This window comes from Gymnoscopelus microlampas, assembly GCF_963454915.1.
Source record: "Gymnoscopelus microlampas genome assembly, chromosome: 4".
Classification (NCBI taxonomy): domain Eukaryota; kingdom Metazoa; phylum Chordata; class Actinopteri; order Myctophiformes; family Myctophidae; genus Gymnoscopelus; species Gymnoscopelus microlampas.
The window spans coordinates 12774610-12799239 of NC_139941.1; positions in this window are offsets into that span (position 1 = coordinate 12774610).

Consider the following 24630-nt stretch of genomic DNA (forward strand, 5'->3'; position numbering starts at 1 on the left):
CATTTTACAGATGAACTTAGGACCTTTGCTGACAAAACAAAAGCGGCGGATTTTCCATAAGTGAAAAAATGCAGAAGTTATGAGCCAATGGCTGTTTTTCATATAATTCAAAATGGTGGGCGATCTAAAGGTCAGAGGTCAAAAGTCAGACAACGAAAGTTGTCGGGCATGAAGAGACGCATGTGTGTATCGAAGTTTCATGGTTTTAGGTCAAACAGGGCATGAGTTGTACCTGTTCAAAGTTGGCACTTTCAATTGAGTGCTATAGCGCCACCCTTTGACGAAAGAGTGTGAGAATTATTTCTTGATAGTTTTTCATGAGCATCTACCATATGGCCGAGTTTCGTAAAAAGCGTATGCACGGTTAAGCCAGAACTGCCAAAAACAAGTATTTTTCAAACTGCTCAAAATTGCGGACAATCTAAGGGCGGAGCTTACTGGTCAAAGCGATACATGTGTTCCTCGTGAGTCAAGGCACAAGTGTAAGCAAGTTTCACGACTTTCGGCCAAACGAGGCATGACTTATGCCTGGTTAAAGTTTGCATTTTCAAAAAATTGCTTTAGCGCCCCCCTTTGGCCAATTGGAGTAAGATTGGTTTCAATGATATTTGGAATGACCCTCTACATTGGGATTTTTGAGCAATCTGCACGAAACGTTTGACACTTGAACTTTGGACCTATGCCGACAACACCTTGGCAGCGGATTTTCCATAAGTGAAAAAATGCAGAAGTTAGGAGCCAATGACTGTTTTTCATATAATTCAAAATGGTGGGAGATCTAAACGTCAGAGGTCAAAAGTCAGAGGGTGAAAGTTGTTCAGCATGAGGAGACGCATATGTGTATCCAAGTTTCATGGCTGTAGGTCAAACAGGGCATGATTTGTACCTGTTCAAAGTTGGCACTTTCAATTGAGTGCTATAGCGCCACCCTTTGACGAAAGAGTGTGAGAATTATTTCTTGATAGTTTTGCATGAGCATCTACCATATGGCCGAGTTTCGTAAAAAGCGTATGCACGGTTAAGCCAGAACTGCCAAAAACAAGTATTTTTCAAACTGCTCAAAATTGCGGACAATCTAAGGGCGGAGCTTACTGGTCAAAGCGATACATGTGTTCCTCGTGAGTCAAGGCACAAGTGTAAGCAAGTTTCACGACTTTCGGCCAAACGAGGCATGACTTATGCCTGGTTAAAGTTTGCATTTTCAAAAAATTGCTTTAGCGCCCCCCTTTGGCCAATTGGAGTAAGATTGGTTTCAATGATATTTGGAATGACCCTCTACATTGGGATTTTTGAGCAATCTGCACGAAACGTTTGACACTTGAACTTTGGACCTATGCCGACAACACCTTGGCAGCGGATTTTCCATAAGTGAAAAAATGCAGAAGTTAGGAGCCAATGACTGTTTTTCATATAATTCAAAATGGTGGGAGATCTAAAGGTCAGAGGTCAAAAGTCAGAGGGTGAAAGTTGTTCAGCATGAGGAGACGCATATGTGTATCCAAGTTTCATGGCTGTAGGTCAAACAGGGCATGAGTTGTACCTGTTCAAAGTTGGCATTTTTCAATTGAGTGCTATAGCGCCACCTTTTGACGAATGAGTGTGAGAATTATTTCTTGATCGTTTTTCATGACCATCTACCATATGGCCGAGTTTCTTAAAAAAACGACAGCACGGTTCATTCAGAACTGCGAAAAGTGGCAGAAGAAGAAATAAAATACTACCAATAATAAAACAGGTCCAGAGCTGAGATCTGGCCCCGTAATAAAACAGGTCCAGAGCTGAGCTCTGGCCCCGTAATAAGCAAAATATACCTACACCAGGGGTCTTCAACAGGGGTCCGGGACCCTTAGGGGGTCCTCAGAGTTACTACAGGGGGTCCGCCAAAACTTTGTGTGCTATGATTTTCTTTTTTTTACATTAACCACTTCAACCCTAGCATCCCTTTTCTGAGGAGAACTTTAGCCAAAAATAGCAGATCTACAAGCTCACAACTTCTCGCGCTGCGAGGCATTGTGAGCTTGTAGATCGGCTGTAGAGGTGTAGAGGGTAAAAAGAGCAGACTAAGTAAACAAAAAAGTTTAATCTGAAACACAATTTTATACAATTATAGAGGGGGTCCGTGCTTCATCTTTCTCTCAGCTAGGGGGTCCTTGGCCTGAAAACGTTGAAGACCCCTGACCTACACTATAGGTGTTTTTTCATGTTTGTAGCTGGCTGTAATCTTTCACTGAAGAGCATGCAGGGCAATGCTCAAATACACACAACAGTTCTATAGTGGTAAAAAAAGTCAGACCTCTGTACCCTGCACGGTTTAACTGCTTCAGTTAATCTGAGACTCCTTGGACCATGTCATTCACTCATCTCTCCATCGCAGCTTCTTGCTCTCAGGAGAACCTGTTTCCCTGTCGTCAGCCTCCAGCACAGATGTACGCCCACTCGCCCAGGCAAGGATAACTTTTATTACAGTTTGTAAAAGTGACAGTTTCATGCTCATTGTCTGATGTGACTTTAAGGTTGACATGTAAATCAGTGTGAATGCTAATGTGCACTTCATTGTCATCATCAATGTATGATTATTTGTCTAATTGTTTGTTTTTAATGTCACCTTTTCTTCAATAAAGCCCTGCCAACTACACCATATGGCCTGTTCCTTGGAGGAGTTGATGCAAAAAGGACTTTAGCTTGTTATTAATTCAGTTCCTACATTGACACAATAGTATATGAGAAAAGTCATACTAAACTCGTACTGTGTCATAAAAAATGAAGTCATACAATACTTTAGTATAAACAAAATGCCATACAGTCCTGTCGTTAAAAAAATACTTTGTTCTTGTCAGCCTAAATTGTTCACAGCACAGCTATCTATTTTTATATTTAATTTAAGTCTTGTGACAACCCTGGGGGTTGTCAGGGTGACTGGTGTGGTTGTCATGGTTACTAACCATGTGTCATGTGTGTCAGAATGATTGGAGGGCGGAGTGTGTCATCAGTGGAGATCTGGCCCGCCTGGATTGTCCTCTATAAAAGAGGTGGCTGGACTTCATTCGTGTTCTCTCTCTCACCGTGAAGCTCACTGGGAGCACTCCAGCCTTTTGGATTTTGCTTGTTAAAGAACAAGATCACTGTGGTAGAGGTTTGGGTTGTGTAGTTACCTTGTCATGATGTAACTCCAAAGGTGAACAAGAAATCTAAAATAATTGCTGTATAATAATTGAATAGAAATTGATCATTCAAAATATGCTCCTCATTGACATTGTATGGTGAAACGGCTCTCAAAGTCACTCTTTTAGCACGTAAACAAACACAAACAAAGCTGATTCAGTCAATATAGAACATCACCAAACCCAGTACTGTTTTTTTTTTTAAATAAAGTCAACTTCCTGTTGATTTTACTATTTGAAGATCCAGATCCGCGGATCCAGTCCGAGTTCTTTTTAATAAAAATAGCAAAATCAACAGGATGTTAGCATTTTTATCTAAAAAACAAACGGTACTGGGTTTGGTGATGTTCTATATAGTCTGAATCAACTTTATTTGCGTTTGTTTGTGCTAAAAGAGTGACTTTGAGAGCTGTTTCAGCCTACAATGTAATTCAATGAGGAGCATATTTTTTTATTATCAATGGAGCAATTATTTTAGATTTCTTGCCCACCTTTGGAGATGCATCATGGCAAGGTAACTACACAACCCAAACCTCTACCAAAGTGGTCTTGCCCTTTAAGCACTGTTAACCACCCCAGTATCCGTATTGTGGGTATAGCTTTAGCAGAAAATAGCCGATCGACAAGCTCACTGCGACACGTTGTGAGCTTGTCGATCGGCTATTTTCAGTCAAAACTTTCCTCATAATAACACAAAACAGAAAATACACTAGTATTGAGCCCTGAGGCTCACCGGTTACCCATATGGGGTTAAGTTAGTTTTAATAAAATAATTTAAACGTTCTTTGTTTGTGTGAGTTTCCTCATTTTGTTACAAACTCAGCCGTTTGCAACACTCTTGGTTGGTGGTTGCAATAAATACATTACATTTAAGTGGTTGAATTTATGTAATTTGTTATCCCTGAGTCACTAGAATACCTCAAAACGAAGTATGGAGCTCGGCCTATAATTGATCATTGTTTTGATTGATATGCTGCATGCCATGAGTGCGAAGTGGTATTTTCTTAAACTTAATTCAGTTAATCTGTGGTCATAATACAGCACTGTTTGAGGAACTATAGTTGAAAACTTAAGACATATTTTTTAATGTCCAGTCCAAAGTGAGAACAATGTAGCCTACTTGATTTAACACCAAAACTGCTATAGTTTTGATCATCTGAAACTAAGGAATTTATAAATGACAAAAAGGGTATGAATTTTTATGACATTACGAAACATCTCTCTGTTTCCTTTCAATGAAAGTGTAAATCTGGGTTCAGACTCAGCCAGAGTAAACGTTTTCTAACAGATGGTTTTAAACAACCTAAATCTCAGTCGTGTCATAATGAGCCCTTTCCCTGATCATCAGAGGGTGTATCTAGTAGATCCAGTCATTCTGTCAGGGGTAGAGGTGTTTGGTCAGGGGATCTTAGTATAATCTCACATTCTATTCCAATTCACTTTTTAAACAATTATTTTACTGATTTTCCTTTCAGACCCCAAATTAGATATTGCTCAATTTTTCAAATATTCACTTCCAATTTGAAGCTCAGATTATACTAAGATCCCCCGGGCCTCTGAAGGTATCTTAGTATAATCTGAGATTCAATTCGAATTCACTTCTCAAGTCTATCTTACTGATTTTCGTTTCAGAACCTAAATAAAACATTGCTTGTTTCTGTCTGCTTCTGTGATGTATGTCCTGTAATGTACTTTGTGTAATGTATTGTGTATGTCCTGCCTGTATCTTGAACGGTGACGTCATGGACACAAAGCAAATTTCGGTGAAAGCTGACAATAAAGTTGTATCGTATCGTATCGTATTGCTTCATTTTTTCAATTTTCTATCCCACCAAAAAATCAGGAAAATGCTCCATTTTTCTGATATTCTGCTTAGTATTTTGGCTTCTTTTGATTTGGGACTGACACTGAGAAAAGCTCAAAATTGTTTTTTTTCCAAATCTTTCATCCCAGAATAAAAATCAAAGAATGTCTTTGCCATTTTTCCAATTTTCTAGCCTACAAAAAAAAATCAGGAAAATGTTTCGTTTCGGTAAAATTGATTTTACCGAAACGAAAGTTAAATCCGAAAAAATCACTAAGTGTGGAGGCCAAAATCGTCCCCCCAAAAACCTGCTAGGAGTACGTTTCAGGCAATTTAGAGTTGATTGGTAGTACTTTGTAGTGACTTTTTTTGGTCCCTAACACTCATCGAGCTCTGGACTTAGTAAATTTATTTTTTCACCATTGTGTCACTACCGAAACGAAAGTTTGTCACTACCGAAACGAAAGTTAAATCCGAAAAAATCACTAAGTGTGGAGGCCAAAATCGTCCCCCCAAAAACCTGCTAGGAGTACGTTTCAGGCAATTTAGAGTTGATTGGTAGTACTTTGTAGTGACTTTTTTTGGTCCCTAACACTCATCGAGCTCTGGACTTAGTACATTTATTTTTTCACCATTGTGTCACTACCGAAACGAAAGTTAAATCAGAAAAAATCACTAATTGTGGAGGCCAAAATCATCCCCCCAAAAACCTGTTAGGAGTACGTTTCAGGCAATTTAGAGTTGATTGGCAATTTTCGTTTCGGTAAAATTTATTTTACCAAAACGAAAGTTAAATCCGAAAAAATCACTAAGTGTGGAGGCCAAAATCGTCCCCCCAAAAACCTGTTAGGAGTACGTTTCAAGCAATTTAGAGTTGATTGGTAATTTTCGTTTCGGTAAAATTTATTTTACCGAAACCAAAGTTAAATCCGAAAAAATCACTAAGTGTGCAGGCCAAAATCGTCCCCCCAAAAACCTGTTAGGAGTACGTTTTAGGCAATTTAGAGTTGATTGGTAGTACTTTGTAGTGACTTTCTTTGTTCCCAAACAGTCATCGAGCTCTGGACTTTTTTTTCTGGATTTTTTTCACCATTGTGTCACTACCGAAACGAAACTTTGTCACTAGCAAAACGAAAGTTAAATCCGAAAAAATCATTAAGTGTGGAGGCCAAAATCGTCCCCCCAAAAACCTGTTAGGAGTACGTTTCAGGCAATTTAGAGTTGATTGGTTATTTTCGTTGCGGTAAAATTTAATTTACGTTTCGGTGAAATTTATTTTACCGAAACGAAAATTACCAATCAACTCTAAATTGCCTGAAACGTACTCCTAACAGGTTTTTGGGGGGACGATTATGGCCTAGTGATTTTTTCGGAAAAAAACACTTTCACCTAGAAACTCCATTCACAGTTCAAAAATTCCACCTTACTGTGGACATGCATGCTTGAGATTTTTTCTTTTGAAATCATTTGTAGTTTTGGAGATATTTAACTTTAAGCGCCCCATTCATTGTCGATGCGGCAATGGACATTTAAAGGCAGGCTTACAACTACATGCTTACGCCTAGTAACCTCATTCATACTTTAAAATGTTCATCTTACTCTGGACATGTTTGCCTGAAAAGGAATCTTTGAAATGTTGCATAGTTTTAGAATTGTACTCCTTTAAAAGTTCAGAGATTTAGAATGGAGGCGGATGGAAGGTTAGGGTTAGGGTATAGGGACCTCAAAAAAACACGTTCACCTAGAAACTCCATTCACAGTTCGAAAATTCCACCTTACTGTGGACATGCATGCTTGAGATTTTTTCTTTTGAAATCATTTGTAGTTTTGGAGATATTTAACTTTAAGCGCCCCATTCATTGTCGAAGCGGCAATGGACATTTAAAGGCAGGCTTACAACTACATACTTACGCCTAGTAACCTCATTCATACTTTAAAATGTTCATCTTACTCTGGACATGTTTGCCCGAAAAGGAATCTTTGAAATGTTTAATAGTTTTAGAATTGTACTCCTTTAAAAGTTCAGAGATTTAGAATGGAGGTCGATGGACGAATTTGGGACCTCAAAAAACACTTTCACCTAGAAACTCCATTCACAGTTCAAAAATTCCAGCTTACTGTGGACATGCATGCTTGAGATTTTTTATTTTGAAATCATTTGTAGTTTTTGAGATATTTAACTTTAAGCGCCCCATTCATTGTCGATGCGGCAATGGACATTTAAAGGCAGGCTTACAACTACATACTTACGCCTAGTAACCTCATTCATACTTTAAAATGTTCATCTTACTCTGGACATGTTTGCCTGAAAAGGAATCTTTGAAATGTTGCATAGTTTTAGAATTGTACTCCTTTAAAAGTTCAGAGATTTAGAATGGAGGCGGATGGAAGGTTTTGGGACCTCAAAAAAACACTTTCACCTAGAAACTCCATTCACAGTTCAAAAATTCCCCCTTACTGTGGATATGCATCCTTGAGATGTTTTACTTTGACATGATTTGTAGTTTTTGAAATATTTAACTTTAAGCGCCTAATGCATTGTCAATGGCAATGGATATTTAAAGGGAAAAGGGTACAAAGTTTTCGAGGCTAAGTTAACAGAACAAGTCAGAACCTCTGTGGTGCAGTGGTTTAGATACAGGACCTGCAACCAGAAGGTTACTGGTTCAAATCCAACCAGGACAGGTTCCAACAAATACCTGACTCTTGCACCTTTATCTGATCTTTCACTGAACAGCGTGTAAGACACCATAGAAAGTATGTACCATGATGGAGTAGTGGATAAGATTCAGGCCTTACACACTGAAGGTCCTGAGTTCAAATCTCGCAAGGACATCTTTCTATCTTTTACCTGGGGCTTTTACCTTTATATAATCTTTCAGACAAATTCCACGCAAGTCAACAGAACATGTAAGGACCTCTGTGGTGCAGTGGTTTAGATACAGGACTTGCAACCAGAAGATTCCTGGTTCAAATCCAACTGGCACACTTTTTTTTCTTTCCCAAGACTCAAGACCCAAAAGAGTCTTGAGTCGAACCAATTACTCCCGCGGAGACATCAAATTTCTCTTTTGGGCCATGAGTCCCAAGACTGAAGGCCCAAAAGAGAAATTTGATGTCTACGCGGGAGTAATTGGTTCGACTCAAGACCCAAAAGAAGGTGAACTGACTGTAATGATTCAAAATGTCATATATAGAATAGAAACCCCATTCAAACTTTAAAATGTTCATCTTACTGTGGACATGTTTGCCTGAAAGGGAATCTTTGAAATGTTTAATAGTTTTAGAATTGTACTCCTTTAAAAGTTCAGAGATTTAGAATGGAGGTCGATGGACGAATTTGGGACCTCAAAAAAACACTTTCACCTAGAAACTCCATTCACAGTTCAAAAATTCCACCTTACTGTGGACATGCATGCTTGAGATTTTTTCTTTTGAAATCATTTGTAGTTTTGGAGATATTTAACTTTAAGCGCCCCATTCATTGTCGATGTGGCAATGGACATTTAAAGGCAGGCTTACAACTACATACTTACGCCTAGTAACCTCATTCATACTTTAAAATGTTCATCTTACTCTGGACATGTTTGCCTGAAAAGGAATCTTTGAAATGTTGCATGGTTTTAGAATTGTACTCCTTTAAAAGTTCAGAGATTTAGAATGGAGGCGGATGGAAGGTTAGGGTTAGGGTATAGGGACCTCAAAAAAACACGTTCACCTAGAAACTCCATTCACAGTTCAAAAATTCCACCTTACTGTGGACATGCATGCTTGAGATTTTTTATTTTGAAATCATTTGTAGTTTTTGAGATATTTAACTTTAAGCGCCCCATTCATTGTCGATGCGGCAATGGACATTTAAAGGCAGGCTTACAACTACATACTTACGCCTAGTAACCTCATTCATACTTTAAAATGTTCATCTTACTCTGGACATGTTTGCCTGAAAAGGAATCTTTGAAATGTTGCATAGTTTTAGAATTGTACTCCTTTAAAAGTTCAGAGATTTAGAATGGAGGCGGATGGAAGGTTTTGGGACCTCAAAAAAACACTTTCACCTAGAAACTCCATTCACAGTTCAAAAATTCCACCTTACTGTGGACATGCATGCTTGAGATTTTTTATTTTGAAATCATTTGTAGTTTTTGAGATATTTAACTTTAAGCGCCCCATTCATTGTCGATGCGGCAATGGACATTTAAAGGCAGGCTTACAACTACATACTTACGCCTAGTAACCTCATTCATACTTTAAAATGTTCATCTTACTCTGGACATGTTTGCCTGAAAAGGAATCTTTGAAATGTTGCATAGTTTTAGAATTGTACTCCTTTAAAAGTTCAGAGATTTAGAATGGAGGCGGATGGAAGGTTAGGGTTAGGGTATAGGGACCTCAAAAAAACACTTTCACCTAGAAACTCCATTCACAGTTCGAAAATTCCACCTTACTGTGGACATGCATGCTTGAGATTTTTTCTTTTGAAATCATTTGTAGTTTTGGAGATATGTAACTTTAAGCGCCCCATTCATTGTCGATGCGGCAATGGACATTTAAAGGCAGGCTTACAACTACATACTTACGCCTAGTAACCTCATTCATACTTTAAAATGTTCATCTTACTCTGGACATGTTTGCCCGAAAAGGAATCTTTGAAATGTTTAATAGTTTTAGAATTGTACTCCTTTAAAAGTTCAGAGATTTAGAATGGAGGCGGATGGAAGGTTTTGGGACCTCAAAAAAACACTTTCACCTAGAAACTCCATTCACAGTTCAAAAATTCCCCCTTACTGTGGATATGCATGCTTGAGATGTTTTACTTTGAAATGATTTGTAGTTTTTGAAATATTTAACTTTAAGCGCCTAATGCATTGTCAATGGCAATGGATATTTAAAGGGAAAAGGGTACAAAGTTTTCAAGGCTAAGTTAACAGAACAAGTCAGAACCTCTGTGGTGCAGTGGTTTAGATACAGGACCTGCAACCAGAAGGTTACTGGTTCAAATCCAACCAGGACAGGTTCCAACAAATACCTGACTCTTGCACCTTTATCTGATCTTTCACTGAACAGCGTGTAAGACACCATAGAAAGTATGTACCATGATGGAGCAGTGGTTAAGATTCAGGCCTTACACACTGAAGGTCCTGAGTTCAAATCTCGCAAGGACATCTTTCTATCTTTTACCTAGGGCTTTTACCTTTATATAATCTTTCAGACAAATTCCACGCAAGTCAACAGAACATGTAAGGACCTCTGTGGTGCAGTGGTTTAGATACAGGACTTGCAACCAGAAGATTCCTGGTTCAAATCCAACTGGCACACTTTTTTTTTCTTTCCCAAGACTCAAGACCCAAAAGAGTCTTGAGTCGAACCAATTACTCCCGCGGAGACATCAAATTTCTCTTTTGGGCCATGAGTCCCAAGACTGAAGGCCCAAAAGAGAAATTTGATGTCTACGCGGGAGTAATTGGTTCGACTCAAGACCCAAAAGAAGGTGAACTGACTGTAATGATTCAAAATGTCATATATAGAATAGAAACCCCATTCAAACTTTAAAATGTTCATCTTACTGTGGACATGTTTGCCTGAAAGGGAATCTTTGAAATGTTTAATAGTTTTAGAATTGTACTCCTTTAAAAGTTCAGAGATTTAGAATGGAGGTCGATGGACGAATTTGGGACCTCAAAAAAACACTTTCACCTAGAAACTCCATTCACAGTTAAAAAATTCCACCTTACTGTGGACATGCATGCTTGAGATTTTTTCTTTTGAAATCATTTGTAGTTTTGGAGATATTTAACTTTAAGCGCCCCATTCATTGTCGATGCGGCAATGGACATTTAAAGGCAGGCTTACAACTACATACTTACGCCAAGTAACCTCATTCATACTTTAAAATGTTCATCTTGCTCTGGACATGTTTGCCTGAAAAGGAATCTTTGAAATGTTGCATAGTTTTAGAATTGTACTCCTTTAAAAGTTCAGAGATTTAGAATGGAGGCGGATGGAAGGTTAGGGTTAGGGTATAGGGACCTCAAAAAAACACGTTCACCTAGAAACTCCATTCACAGTTCGAAAATTCCACCTTACTGTGGACATGCATGCTTGAGATTTTTTCTTTTGAAATCATTTGTAGTTTTGGAGATATGAAACTTTAAGCGCCCCATTCATTGTCGATGCGGCAATGGACATTTAAAGGCAGGCTTACAACTACATACTTACGCCTAGTAACCTCATTCATACTTTAAAATGTTCATCTTACTCTGGACATGTTTGCCTGAAAAGGAATCTTTGAAATGTTGCATAGTTTTAGAATTGTACTCCTTTAAAAGTTCAGAGATTTAGAATGGAGGCGGATGGAAGGTTTTGGGACCTCAAAAAAACACTTTCACCTAGAAACTCCATTCACAGTTCAAAAATTCCCCCTTACTGTGGATATGCATGCTTGAGATGTTTTACTTTGAAATGATTTGTAGTTTTTGAAATATTTAACTTTAAGCGCCTAATGCATTGTCAATGGCAATGGATAGTTAAAGGGAAAAGGGTACAAAGTTTTCAAGGCTAAGTTAACAGAACAAGTCAGAACCTCTGTGGTGCAGTGGTTTAGATACAGGACCTGCAACCAGAAGGTTACTGGTTCAAATCCAACCAGGACAGGTTCCAACAAATACCTGACTCTTGCACCTTTATCTGATCTTTCACTGAACAGCGTGTAAGACACCATAGAAAGTATGTACCATGATGGAGTAGTGGATAAGATTCAGGCCTTACACACTGAAGGTCCTGAGTTCAAATCTCGCAAGGACATCTTTTATCTTTTACCTGGGGCTTTTACCTTTATATAATCTTTCAGACAAATTCCACGCAAGTCAACAGAACATGTAAGGACCTCTGTGGTGCAGTGGTTTAGATACAGGACTTGCAACCAGAAGATTCCTGGTTCAAATCCAACTGGCACACTTTTTTTTTCTTTCCCAAGACTCAAGACCCAAAAGAGTCTTGAGTCGAACCAATTACTCCCGCGGAGACATCAAATTTCTCTTTTGGGCCATGAGTCCCAAGACTGAAGGCCCAAAAGAGAAATTTGATGTCTACGCGGGAGTAATTGGTTCGACTCAAGACCCAAAAGAAGGTGAACTGACTGTAATGATTCAAAATGTCATGTATAGAATAGAAACCCCATTCAAACTTTAAAATGTTCATCTTACTGTGGACATGTTTGCCTGAAAGGGAATCTTTGAAATGTTTAATAGTTTTAGAATTGTACTCCTTTAAAAGTTCAGAGATTTAGAATGGAGGTCGATGGACGAATTTGGGACCTCAAAAAAACACTTTCACCTAGAAACTCCATTCACAGTTCAAAAATTCCACCTTACTGTGGACATGCATGCTTGAGATTTTTTATTTTGAAATCATTTGTAGTTTTGGAGATATTTAACTTTAAGCGCCCCATTCATTGTCGATGCGGCAATGGACATTTAAAGGCAGGCTTACAACTACATACTTACGCCTAGTAACCTCATTCATACTTTAAAATGTTCATCTTACTCTGGACATGTTTGCCTGAAAAGGAATCTTTGAAATGTTGCATAGTTTTAGAATTGTACTCCTTTAAAAGTTCAGAGATTTAGAATGGAGGCGGATGGAAGGTTAGGGTTAGGGTATAGGGACCTCAAAAAAACACGTTCACCTAGAAACTCCATTCACAGTTCGAAAATTCCACCTTACTGTGGACATGCATGCTTGAGATTTTTTCTTTTGAAATCATTTGTAGTTTTGGAGATATGTAACTTTAAGCGCCCCATTCATTGTCGATGCGGCAATGGACATTTAAAGGCAGGCTTACAACTACATACTTACGCCTAGTAACCTCATTCATACTTTAAAATGTTCATCTTACTCTGGACATGTTTGCCTGAAAAGGAATCTTTGAAATGTTGCATAGTTTTAGAATTGTACTCCTTTAAAAGTTCAGAGATTTAGAATGGAGGCGGATGGAAGGTTTTGGGACCTCAAAAAAACACTTTCACCTAGAAACTCCATTCACAGTTCAAAAATTCCCCCTTACTGTGGATATGCATGCTTGAGATGTTTTACTTTGAAATGATTTGTAGTTTTTGAAATATTTAACTTTAAGCGCCTAATGCATTGTCAATGGCAATGGATATTTAAAGGGAAAAGGGTACAAAGTTTTCAAGGCTAAGTTAACAGAACAAGTCAGAACCTCTGTGGTGCAGTGGTTTAGATACAGGACCTGCAACCAGAAGGTTACTGGTTCAAATCCAACCAGGACAGGTTCCAACAAATACCTGACTCTTGCACCTTTATCTGATCTTTCACTGAACAGCGTGTAAGACACCATAGAAAGTATGTACCATGATGGAGCAGTGGTTAAGATTCAGGCCTTACACACTGAAGGTCCTGAGTTCAAATCTCGCAAGGACATCTTTCTATCTTTTACCTGGGGCTTTTACCTTTATATAATCTTTCAGACAAATTCCACGCAAGTCAACAGAACATGTAAGGACCTCTGTGGTGCAGTGGTTTAGATACAGGACTTGCAACCAGAAGATTCCTGGTTCAAATCCAACTGGCACACTTTTTTTTTCTTTCCCAAGACTCAAGACCCAAAAGAGTCTTGAGTCGAACCAATTACTCCCGCGGAGGCATCAAATTTCTCTTTTGGGCCATGAGTCCCAAGACTGAAGGCCCAAAAGAGAAATTTGATGTCTACGCGGGAGTAATTGGTTCGACTCAAGACCCAAAAGAAGGTGAACTGACTGTAATGATTCAAAATGTCATATATAGAATAGAAACCCCATTCAAACTTTAAAATGTTCATCTTACTGTGGACATGTTTGCCTGAAAGGGAATCTTTGAAATGTTTAATAGTTTTAGAATTGTACTCCTTTAAAAGTTCAGAGATTTAGAATGGAGGTCGATGGACGAATTTGGGACCTCAAAAAAACACTTTCACCTAGAAACTCCATTCACAGTTCAAAAATTCCACCTTACTGTGGACATGCATGCTTGAGATTTTTTCTTTTGAAATCATTTGTAGTTTTGGAGATATTTAACTTTAAGCGCCCCATTCATTGTCGATGCGGCAATGGACATTTAAAGGCAGGCTTACAACTACATACTTACGCCTAGTAACCTCATTCATACTTTAAAATGTTCATCTTACTCTGGACATGTTTGCCTGAAAAGGAATCTTTGAAATGTTGCATAGTTTTAGAATTGTACTCCTTTAAAAGTTCAGAGATTTAGAATGGAGGCGGATGGAAGGTTAGGGTTAGGGTATAGGGACCTCAAAAAAACACATTCACCTAGAAACTCCATTCACAGTTCGAAAATTCCACCTTACTGTGGACATGCATGCTTGAGATTTTTTCTTTTGAAATCATTTGTAGTTTTGGAGATATGTAACTTTAAGCCCCCCATTCATTGTCGATGCGGCAATGGACATTTAAAGGCAGGCTTACAACTACATACTTACGCCTAGTAACCTCATTCATACTTTAAAATGTTCATCTTACTCTGGACATGTTTGCCCGAAAAGGAATCTTTGAAATGTTTAATAGTTTTAGAATTGTACTCCTTTAAAAGTTCAGAGATTTAGAATGGAGGTCGATGGACGAATTTGGGACCTCAAAAAAACACTTTCACCTAGAAACTCCATTCACAGTTAAAAAATTCCACCTTACTGTGGACATGCATGCTTGAGATTTTTTCTTTTGAAATCATTTGTAGTTTTGGAGATATTTAACTTTAAGCGCCCCATTCATTGTCGATGCGGCAATGGACATTTAAAGGCAGGCTTACAACTACATACTTACGCCTAGTAACCTCATTCATACTTTAAAATGTTCATCTTACTCTGGACATGTTTGCCCGAAAAGGAATCTTTGAAATGTTTAATAGTTTTAGAATTGTACTCCTTTAAAAGTTCAGAGATTTAGAATGGAGGCGGATGGAAGGTTTTGGGACCTCAAAAAAACACTTTCACCTAGAAACTCCATTCACAGTTCAAAAATTCCCCCTTACTGTGGACATGCATGCTTGAGATTTTTTCTTTTGAAATCATTTGTAGTTTTGGAGATATTTAACTTTAAGCGCCCCATTCATTGTCGATGCGGCAATGGACATTTAAAGGCAGGCTTACAACTACATACTTACGCCTAGTAACCTCATTCATACTTTAAAATGTTCATCTTACTCTGGACATGTTTGCCTGAAAAGGAATCTTTGAAATGTTGCATAGTTTTAGAATTGTACTCCTTTAAAAGTTCAGAGATTTAGAATGGAGGCGGATGGAAGGTTTTGGGACCTCAAAAAAACACTTTCACCTAGAAACTCCATTCACAGTTCAAAAATTCCCCCTTACTGTGGATATGCATGCTTGAGATGTTTTACTTTGAAATGATTTGTAGTTTTTGAAATATTTAACTTTAAGCGCCTAATGCATTGTCAATGGCAATGGATATTTAAAGGGAAAAGGGTACAAAGTTTTCAAGGCTAAGTTAACAGAACAAGTCAGAACCTCTGTGGTGCAGTGGTTTAGATACAGGACCTGCAACCAGAAGGTTACTGGTTCAAATCCAACCAGGACAGGTTCCAACAAATACCTGACTCTTGCACCTTTATCTGATCTTTCACTGAACAGCGTGTAAGACACCATAGAAAGTATGTACCATGATGGAGCAGTGGTTAAGATTCAGGCCTTACACACTGAAGGTCCTGAGTTCAAATCTCGCAAGGACATCTTTCTATCTTTTACCTGGGGCTTTTACCTTTATATAATCTTTCAGACAAATTCCACGCAAGTCAACAGAACATGTAAGGACCTCTGTGGTGCAGTGGTTTAGATACAGGACTTGCAACCAGAAGATTCCTGGTTCAAATCCAACTGGCACACTTTTTTTTTCTTTCCCAAGACTCAAGACCCAAAAGAGTCTTGAGTCGAACCAATTACTCCCGCGGAGACATCAAATTTCTCTTTTGGGCCATGAGTCCCAAGACTGAAGGCCCAAAAGAGAAATTTGATGTCTACGCGGGAGTAATTGGTTCGACTCAAGACCCAAAAGAAGGTGAACTGACTGTAATGATTCAAAATGTCATATATAGAATAGAAACCCCATTCAAACTTTAAAATGTTCATCTTACTGTGGACATGTTTGCCTGAAAGGGAATCTTTGAAATGTTTAATAGTTTTAGAATTGTACTCCTTTAAAAGTTCAGAGATTTAGAATGGAGGTCGATGGACGAATTTGGGACCTCAAAAAAACACTTTCACCTAGAAACTCCATTCACAGTTCAAAAATTCCACCTTACTGTGGACATGCATGCTTGAGATTTTTTCTTTTGAAATCATTTGTAGTTTTGGAGATATTTAACTTTAAGCGCCCCATTCATTGTCGATGCGGCAATGGACATTTAAAGGCAGGCTTACAACTACATACTTACGCCTAGTAACCTCATTCATACTTTAAAATGTTCATCTTACTCTGGATATGTTTGCCTGAAAAGGAATCTTTGAAATGTTGCATAGTTTTAGAATTGTACTCCTTTAAAAGTTCAGAGATTTAGAATGGAGGCGGATGGAAGGTTAGGGTTAGGGTATAGGGACCTCAAAAAAACACGTTCACCTAGAAACTCCATTCACAGTTCGAAAATTCCACCTTACTGTGGACATGCATGCTTGAGATTTTTTCTTTTGAAATCATTTGTAGTTTTGGAGATATGTAACTTTAAGCGCCCCATTCATTGTCGATGCGGCAATGGACATTTAAAGGCAGGCTTACAACTACATACTTACGCCTAGTAACCTCATTCATACTTTAAAATGTTCATCTTACTCTGGACATGTTTGCCCGAAAAGGAATCTTTGAAATGTTTAATAGTTTTAGAATTGTACTCCTTTAAAAGTTCAGAGATTTAGAATGGAGGTCGATGGACGAATTTGGGACCTCAAAAAAACACTTTCACCTAGAAACTCCATTCACAGTTAAAAAATTCCACCTTACTGTGGACATGCATGCTTGAGATTTTTTCTTTTGAAATCATTTGTAGTTTTGGAGATATTTAACTTTAAGCGCCCCATTCATTGTCGATGCGGCAATGGACATTTAAAGGCAGGCTTACAACTACATACTTACGCCTAGTAACCTCATTCATACTTTAAAATGTTCATCTTACTCTGGACATGTTTGCCCGAAAAGGAATCTTTGAAATGTTTAATAGTTTTAGAATTGTACTCCTTTAAAAGTTCAGAGATTTAGAATGGAGGCGGATGGAAGGTTTTGGGACCTCAAAAAAACACTTTCACCTAGAAACTCCATTCACAGTTCAAAAATTCCCCCTTACTGTGGACATGCATGCTTGAGATTTTTTCTTTTGAAATCATTTGTAGTTTTGGAGATATTTAACTTTAAGCGCCCCATTCATTGTCGATGCGGCAATGGACATTTAAAGGCAGGCTTACAACTACATACTTACGCCTAGTAACCTCATTCATACTTTAAAATGTTCATCTTACTCTGGACATGTTTGCCTGAAAAGGAATCTTTGAAATGTTGCATAGTTTTAGAATTGTACTCCTTTAAAAGTTCAGAGATTTAGAATGGAGGCGGATGGAAGGTTTTGGGACCTCAAAAAAACACTTTCACCTAGAAACTCCATTCACAGTTCAAAAATTCCCCCTTACTGTGGATATGCATGCTTGAGATGTTTTACTTTGAAATGATTTGTAGTTTTTGAAATATTTAACTTTAAGCGCCTAATGCATTGTCAATGGCAATGGATATTTAAAGGGAAAAGGGTACAAAGTTTTCAAGGCTAAGTTAACAGAACAAGTCAGAACCTCTGTGGTGCAGTGGTTTAGATACAGGACCTGCAACCAGAAGGTTACTGGTTCAAATCCAACCAGGACAGGTTCCAACAAATACCTGACTCTTGCACCTTTATCTGATCTTTCACTGAACAGCGTGTAAGACACCATAGAAAGTATGTACCATGATGGAGCAGTGGTTAAGATTCAGGCCTTACACACTGAAGGTCCTGAGTTCAAATCTCGCAAGGACATCTTTTTATCTTTTACCTGGGGCTTTTACCTTTATATAATCTTTCAGACAAATTCCACGCAAGTCAACAGAACATGTAAGGACCTCTGTGGTGCAGTGGTTTAGATACAGGACTTGCAACCAGAAGATTCCTGGTTCAAATCCAACTGGCACACTTTTTTTTTCTTTCCCAAGACTCAAGACCCAAAAGAGTCTTGAGTCGAACCAATTACTCCCGCGGAGACATCAAATTTCTCTTTTGGGCCATGAGTCCCAAGACTGAAGGCCCAAAAGAGAAATTTGATGTCTACGCGGGAGTAATTGGTTCGACTCAAGACCCAAAAGAAGGTGAACTGACTGTAATGATTCAAAATGTCATATATAGAATAGAAACCCCATTCAAACTTTAAAATGTTCATCTTACTGTGGACATGTTTGCCTGAAAGGGAATCTTTGAAATGTTTAATAGTTTTAGAATTGTACTCCTTTAAAAGTTCAGAGATTTAGAATGGAGGTCGATGGACGAATTTGGGACCTCAAAAAAACACTTTCACCTAGAAACTCCATTCACAGTTCAAAAATTCCACCTTACTGTGGACATGCATGCTTGAGATTTTTTCTTTTGAAATCATTTGTAGTTTTGGAGATATTTAACTTTAAGCGCCCCATTCATTGTCGATGCGGCAATGGACATTTAAAGGCAGGCTTACAACTACATACTTACGCCTAGTAACCTCATTCATACTTTAAAATGTTCATCTTACTCTGGACATGTTTGCCTGAAAAGGAATCTTTGAAATGTTGCATAGTTTTAGAATTGTACTCCTTTAAAAGTTCAGAGATTTAGAATGGAGGCGGATGGAAGGTTAGGGTTAGGGTATAGGGACCTCAAAAAAACACGTTCACCTAGAAACTCCATTCACAGTTCGAAAATTCCACCTTACTGTGGACATGCATGCTTGAGATTTTTTCTTTTGAAATCATTTGTAGTTTTGGAGATATGTAACTTTAAGCGCCCCATTCATTGTCGATGCGGCAATGGACATTTAAAGGCAGGCTTACAACTACATACTTACGCCCATAGACTGTATAAATGAGATGGACAAACCCACTCCGCTGCTTTCTACAGACCGAAAATGAAGCCGATTGTTCCAAGACTAGGTCCGCCATCTTTCAATACGCGTCAGAATGAGACCAGAGCATTATTGGTTGGGTAGCTTGTCAATCAAGAGCGGGGGGCGGGGAATGAATGCTATTGGTTGTGTAGCTTGTCAATCAAATCATCCCGCCCCTCCTAGAGAATAGCCTACTTTATCGTCAATTTTATAATAAATAGGACCATAATTTAGCAAAACGCATATCCTGATGATTGAAAGGAGACTTTAAACTAGCGACTGGAAGCATATAGAATTTATGACATTTTTTATTACAGTAAGAAAATCTAGTCTAAAGTTTGTCAAAAAACCCATTCACTTGCGTTAAAATAAATTCTTTCTGACACCGCAGGTCGGCGCAGGGTAAAACAGCGCCACTCTGGCCATTTACAAGCTTCCGTGTCGGCCTCATTGTAAATAGCTAAGACTTGCCCCTTGCTTACGCCTAGTAACCTCATTCATACTTTAAAATGTTCATCTTACTCTGGACATGTTTGCCCGAAAAGGAATCTTTGAAATGTTTAATAGTTTTAGAATTGTACTCCTTTAAAAGTTCAGAGATTTAGAATGGAGGTCGATGGACGAATTTGGGACCTCAAAAAAACACTTTCACCTAGAAACTCCATTCACAGTTAAAAGATTCCACCTTACTGTGGACATGCATGCTTGAGATTTTTTCTTTTGAAATCATTTGTAGTTTTTGAGATATTTAACTTTAAGCGCCCCATTCATTGTCGATGCGGCAATGGACATTTAAAGGCAGGCTTACAACTACATACTTACGCCTAGTAACCTCATTCATACTTTAAAATGTTCATCTTACTCTGGACATGTTTGCCTGAAAAGGAATCTTTGAAATGTTGCATAGTTTTAGAATTGTACTCCTTTAAAAGTTCAGAGATTTAGAATGGAGGCGGATGGAAGGTTTTGGGACCTCAAAAAAACACTTTCACCTAGAAACTCCATTCACAGTTCAAAAATTCCCCCTTACTGTGGATATGCATGCTTGAGATGTTTTACTTTGAAATGATTTGTAGTTTTTGAAATATTTAACTTTAAGCGCCTAATGCATTGTCAATGGCAATGGATATTTAAAGGGAAAAGGGTACAAAGTTTTCAAGGCTAAGTTAACAGAACAAGTCAGAACCTCTGTGGTGCAGTGGTTTAGATACAGGACCTGCAACCAGAAGGTTACTGGTTCAAATCCAACCAGGACAGGTTCCAACAAATACCTGACTCTTGCACCTTTATCTGATCTTTCACTGAACAGCGTGTAAGACACCATAGAAAGTATGTACCATGATGGAGCAGTGGTTAAGATTCAGGCCTTACACACTGAAGGTCCTGAGTTCAAATCTCGCAAGGACATCTTTTTATCTTTTACCTGGGGCTTTTACCTTTATATAATCTTTCAGACAAATTCCACGCAAGTCAACAGAACATGTAAGGACCTCTGTGGTGCAGTGGTTTAGATACAGGACTTGCAACCAGAAGATTCCTGGTTCAAATCCAACTGGCACACTTTTTTTTTCTTTCCCAAGACTCAAGACCCAAAAGAGTCTTGAGTCGAACCAATTACTCCCGCGGAGACATCAAATTTCTCTTTTGGGCCATGAGTCCCAAGACTGAAGGCCCAAAAGAGAAATTTGATGTCTACGCGGGAGTAATTGGTTCGACTCAAGACCCAAAAGAAGGTGAACTGACTGTAATGATTCAAAATGTCATATATAGAATAGAAACCCCATTCAAACTTTAAAATGTTCATCTTACTGTGGACATGTTTGCCTGAAAGGGAATCTTTGAAATGTTTAATAGTTTTAGAATTGTACTCCTTTAAAAGTTCAGAGATTTAGAATGGAGGTCGATGGACGAATTTGGGACCTCAAAAAAACACTTTCACCTAGAAACTCCATTCACAGTTCAAAAATTCCACCTTACTGTGGACATGCATGCTTGAGATTTTTTCTTTTGAAATCATTTGTAGTTTTGGAGATATTTAACTTTAAGCGCCCCATTCATTGTCGATGCGGCAATGGACATTTAAAGGCAGGCTTACAACTACATACTTACGCCTAGTAACCTCATTCATACTTTAAAATGTTCATCTTACTCTGGACATGTTTGCCTGAAAAGGAATCTTTGAAATGTTGCATAGTTTTAGAATTGTACTCCTTTAAAAGTTCAGAGATTTAGAATGGAGGCGGATGGAAGGTTAGGGTTAGGGTATAGGGACCTCAAAAAAACACGTTCACCTAGAAACTCCATTCACAGTTCGAAAATTCCACCTTACTGTGGACATGCATGCTTGAGATTTTTTCTTTTGAAATCATTTGTAGTTTTGGAGATATGTAACTTTAAGCGCCCCATTCATTGTCGATGCGGCAATGGACATTTAAAGGCAGGCTTACAACTACATACTTACGCCCATAGACTGTATAAATGAGATGGACAAACCCACTCCGCTGCTTTCTACAGACCGAAAATGAAGCCGATTGTTCCAAGACTAGGTCCGCCATCTTTCAATACGCGTCAGAATGAGACCAGAGCATTATTGGTTGGGTAGCTTGTCAATCAAGAGCGGGGGGCGGGGAATGAATGCTATTGGTTGTGTAGCTTGTCAATCAAATCATCCCGCCCCTCCTAGAGAATAGCCTACTTTATCGTCAATTTTATAATAAATAGGACCATAATTTAGCAAAACGCATATCCTGATGATTGAAAGGAGACTTTAAACTAGCGACTGGAAGCATATAGAATTTATGACATTTTTTATTACAGTAAGAAAATCTAGTCTAAAGTTTGTCAAAAAACCCATTCACTTGCGTTAAAATAAATTCTTTCTGACACCGCAGGTCGGCGCAGGGTAAAACAGCGCCACTCTGGCCATTTACAAGCTTCCGTGTCGGCCTCATTGTAAATAGCTAAGACTTGCCCCTTGCTTACGCCTAGTAACCTCATTCATACTTTAAAATGTTCATCTTACTCTGGACATGTTTGCCCGAAAAGGAATCTTTGAAATGTTTAATAGTTTTAGAATTGTACTCCTTTAAAAGTTCAGAGATTTAGAATGGAGGTCGATGGACGAATTTGGGACCTCAAAAAAACACTTTCACCTAGAAACTCCATTCACAGTTAAAAGATTCCACCTTACTGTGGACATGCATGCTTGAGATTTTTTCTTTTGAAATCATTTGTAGTTTTTGAGATATTTAACTTTAAGCGCCCCATTCATTGTCGATGCGGCAATGGACATTTAAAGGCAGGCTTACAACTACATACTTACGCCTAGTAACCTCATTCATACTTTAAAATGTTCATCTTACTCTGGACATGTTTGCCTGAAAAGGAATCTTTGAAATGTTGCATAGTTTTAGAATTGTACTCCTTTAAAAGTTCAGAGATTTAGAATGGAGGCGGATGGAAGGTTTTGGGACCTCAAAAAAACACTTTCACCTAGAAACTCCATTCACAGTTCAAAAATTCCCCCTTACTGTGGATATGCATCCTTGAGATGTTTTACTTTGAAATGATTTGTAGTTTTTGAAATATTTAACTTTAAGCGCCTAATGCATTGTCAATGGCAATGGATATTTAAAGGGAAAAGGGTACTAAGTTAACAGAACAAGTCAGAACCTCTGTGGTGCAGTGGTTTAGATACAGGACCTGCAACCAGAAGGTTACTGGTTCAAATCCAACCAGGACAGGTTCCAACAAATACCTGACTCTTGCACCATTATCTGATCTTTCACTGAACAGCGTGTAAGACACCATAGAAAGTATGTACCATGATGGAGTAGTGGTTAAGATTCAGGCCTTACACACTGAAGGTCCTGAGTTCAAATCTCGCAAGGACATCTTTCTATCTTTTACCTGGGGCTTTTACCTTTATATAATCTTTCAGACAAATTCCACGCAAGTCAACAGAACATGTAAGGACCTCTGTGGTGCAGTGGTTTAGATACAGGACTTGCAACCAGAAGATTCCTGGTTCAAATCCAACTGGCACACTTTTTTTTTCTTTCCCAAGACTCAAGACCCAAAAGAGTCTTGAGTCGAACCAATTACTCCCGCGGAGACATCAAATTTCTCTTTTGGGCCATGAGTCCCAAGACTGAAGGCCCAAAAGAGAAATTTGATGTCTACGCGGGAGTAATTGGTTCGACTCAAGACCCAAAAGAAGGTGAACTGACTGTAATGATTCAAAATGTCATATATAGAATAGAAACCCCATTCAAACTTTAAAATGTTCATCTTACTGTGGACATGTTTGCCTGAAAGGGAATCTTTGAAATGTTTAATAGTTTTAGAATTGTACTCCTTTAAAAGTTCAGAGATTTAGAATGGAGGTCGATGGACGAATTTGGGACCTCAAAAAAACACTTTCACCTAGAAACTCCATTCACAGTTCAAAAATTCCACCTTACTGTGGACATGCATGCTTGAGATTTTTTCTTTTGAAATCATTTGTAGTTTTTGAGATATTTAACTTTAAGCGCCCCATTCATTGTCGATGCGGCAATGGACATTTAAAGGCAGGCTTACAACTACATACTTACGCCTAGTAACCTCATTCATACTTTAAAATGTTCATCTTACTCTGGACATGTTTGCCTGAAAAGGAATCTTTGAAATGTTGCATAGTTTTAGAATTGTACTCCTTTAAAAGTTCAGAGATTTAGAATGGAGGCGGATGGAAGGTTAGGGTTAGGGTATAGGGACCTCAAAAAAACACGTTCACCTAGAAACTCCATTCACAGTTCGAAAATTCCACCTTACTGTGGACATGCATGCTTGAGATTTTTTCTTTTGAAATCATTTGTAGTTTTGGAGATATGTAACTTTAAGCGCCCCATTCATTGTCGATGCGGCAATGGACATTTAAAGGCAGGCTTACAACTACATACTTACGCCCATAGACTGTATAAATGAGATGGACAAACCCACTCCGCTGCTTTCTACAGACCGAAAATGAAGCCGATTGTTCCAAGACTAGGTCCGCCATCTTTCAATACGCGTCAGAATGAGACCAGAGCATTATTGGTTGGGTAGCTTGTCAATCAAGAGCGGGGGGCGGGGAATGAATGCTATTGGTTGTGTAGCTTGTCAATCAAATCATCCCGCCCCTCCTAGTGAATAGCCTACTTTATCGTCAATTTTATAATAAATAGGACCATAATTTAGCAAAACGCATATCCTGATGATTGAAAGGAGACTTTAAACTAGCGACTGGAAGCTTATAGAATTTATGACATTTTTTATTACAGTAAGAAAATCTAGTCTAAAGTTTGTCAAAAAACCCATTCACTTGCGTTAAAATAAATTCTTTCTGACACCGCAGGTCGGCGCAGGGTAAAACAGCGCCACTCTGGCCATTTACAAGCTTCCGTGTCGGCCTCATTGTAAATATCTAAGACTTGCCCCTTGCTTACGCCTAGTAACCTCATTCATACTTT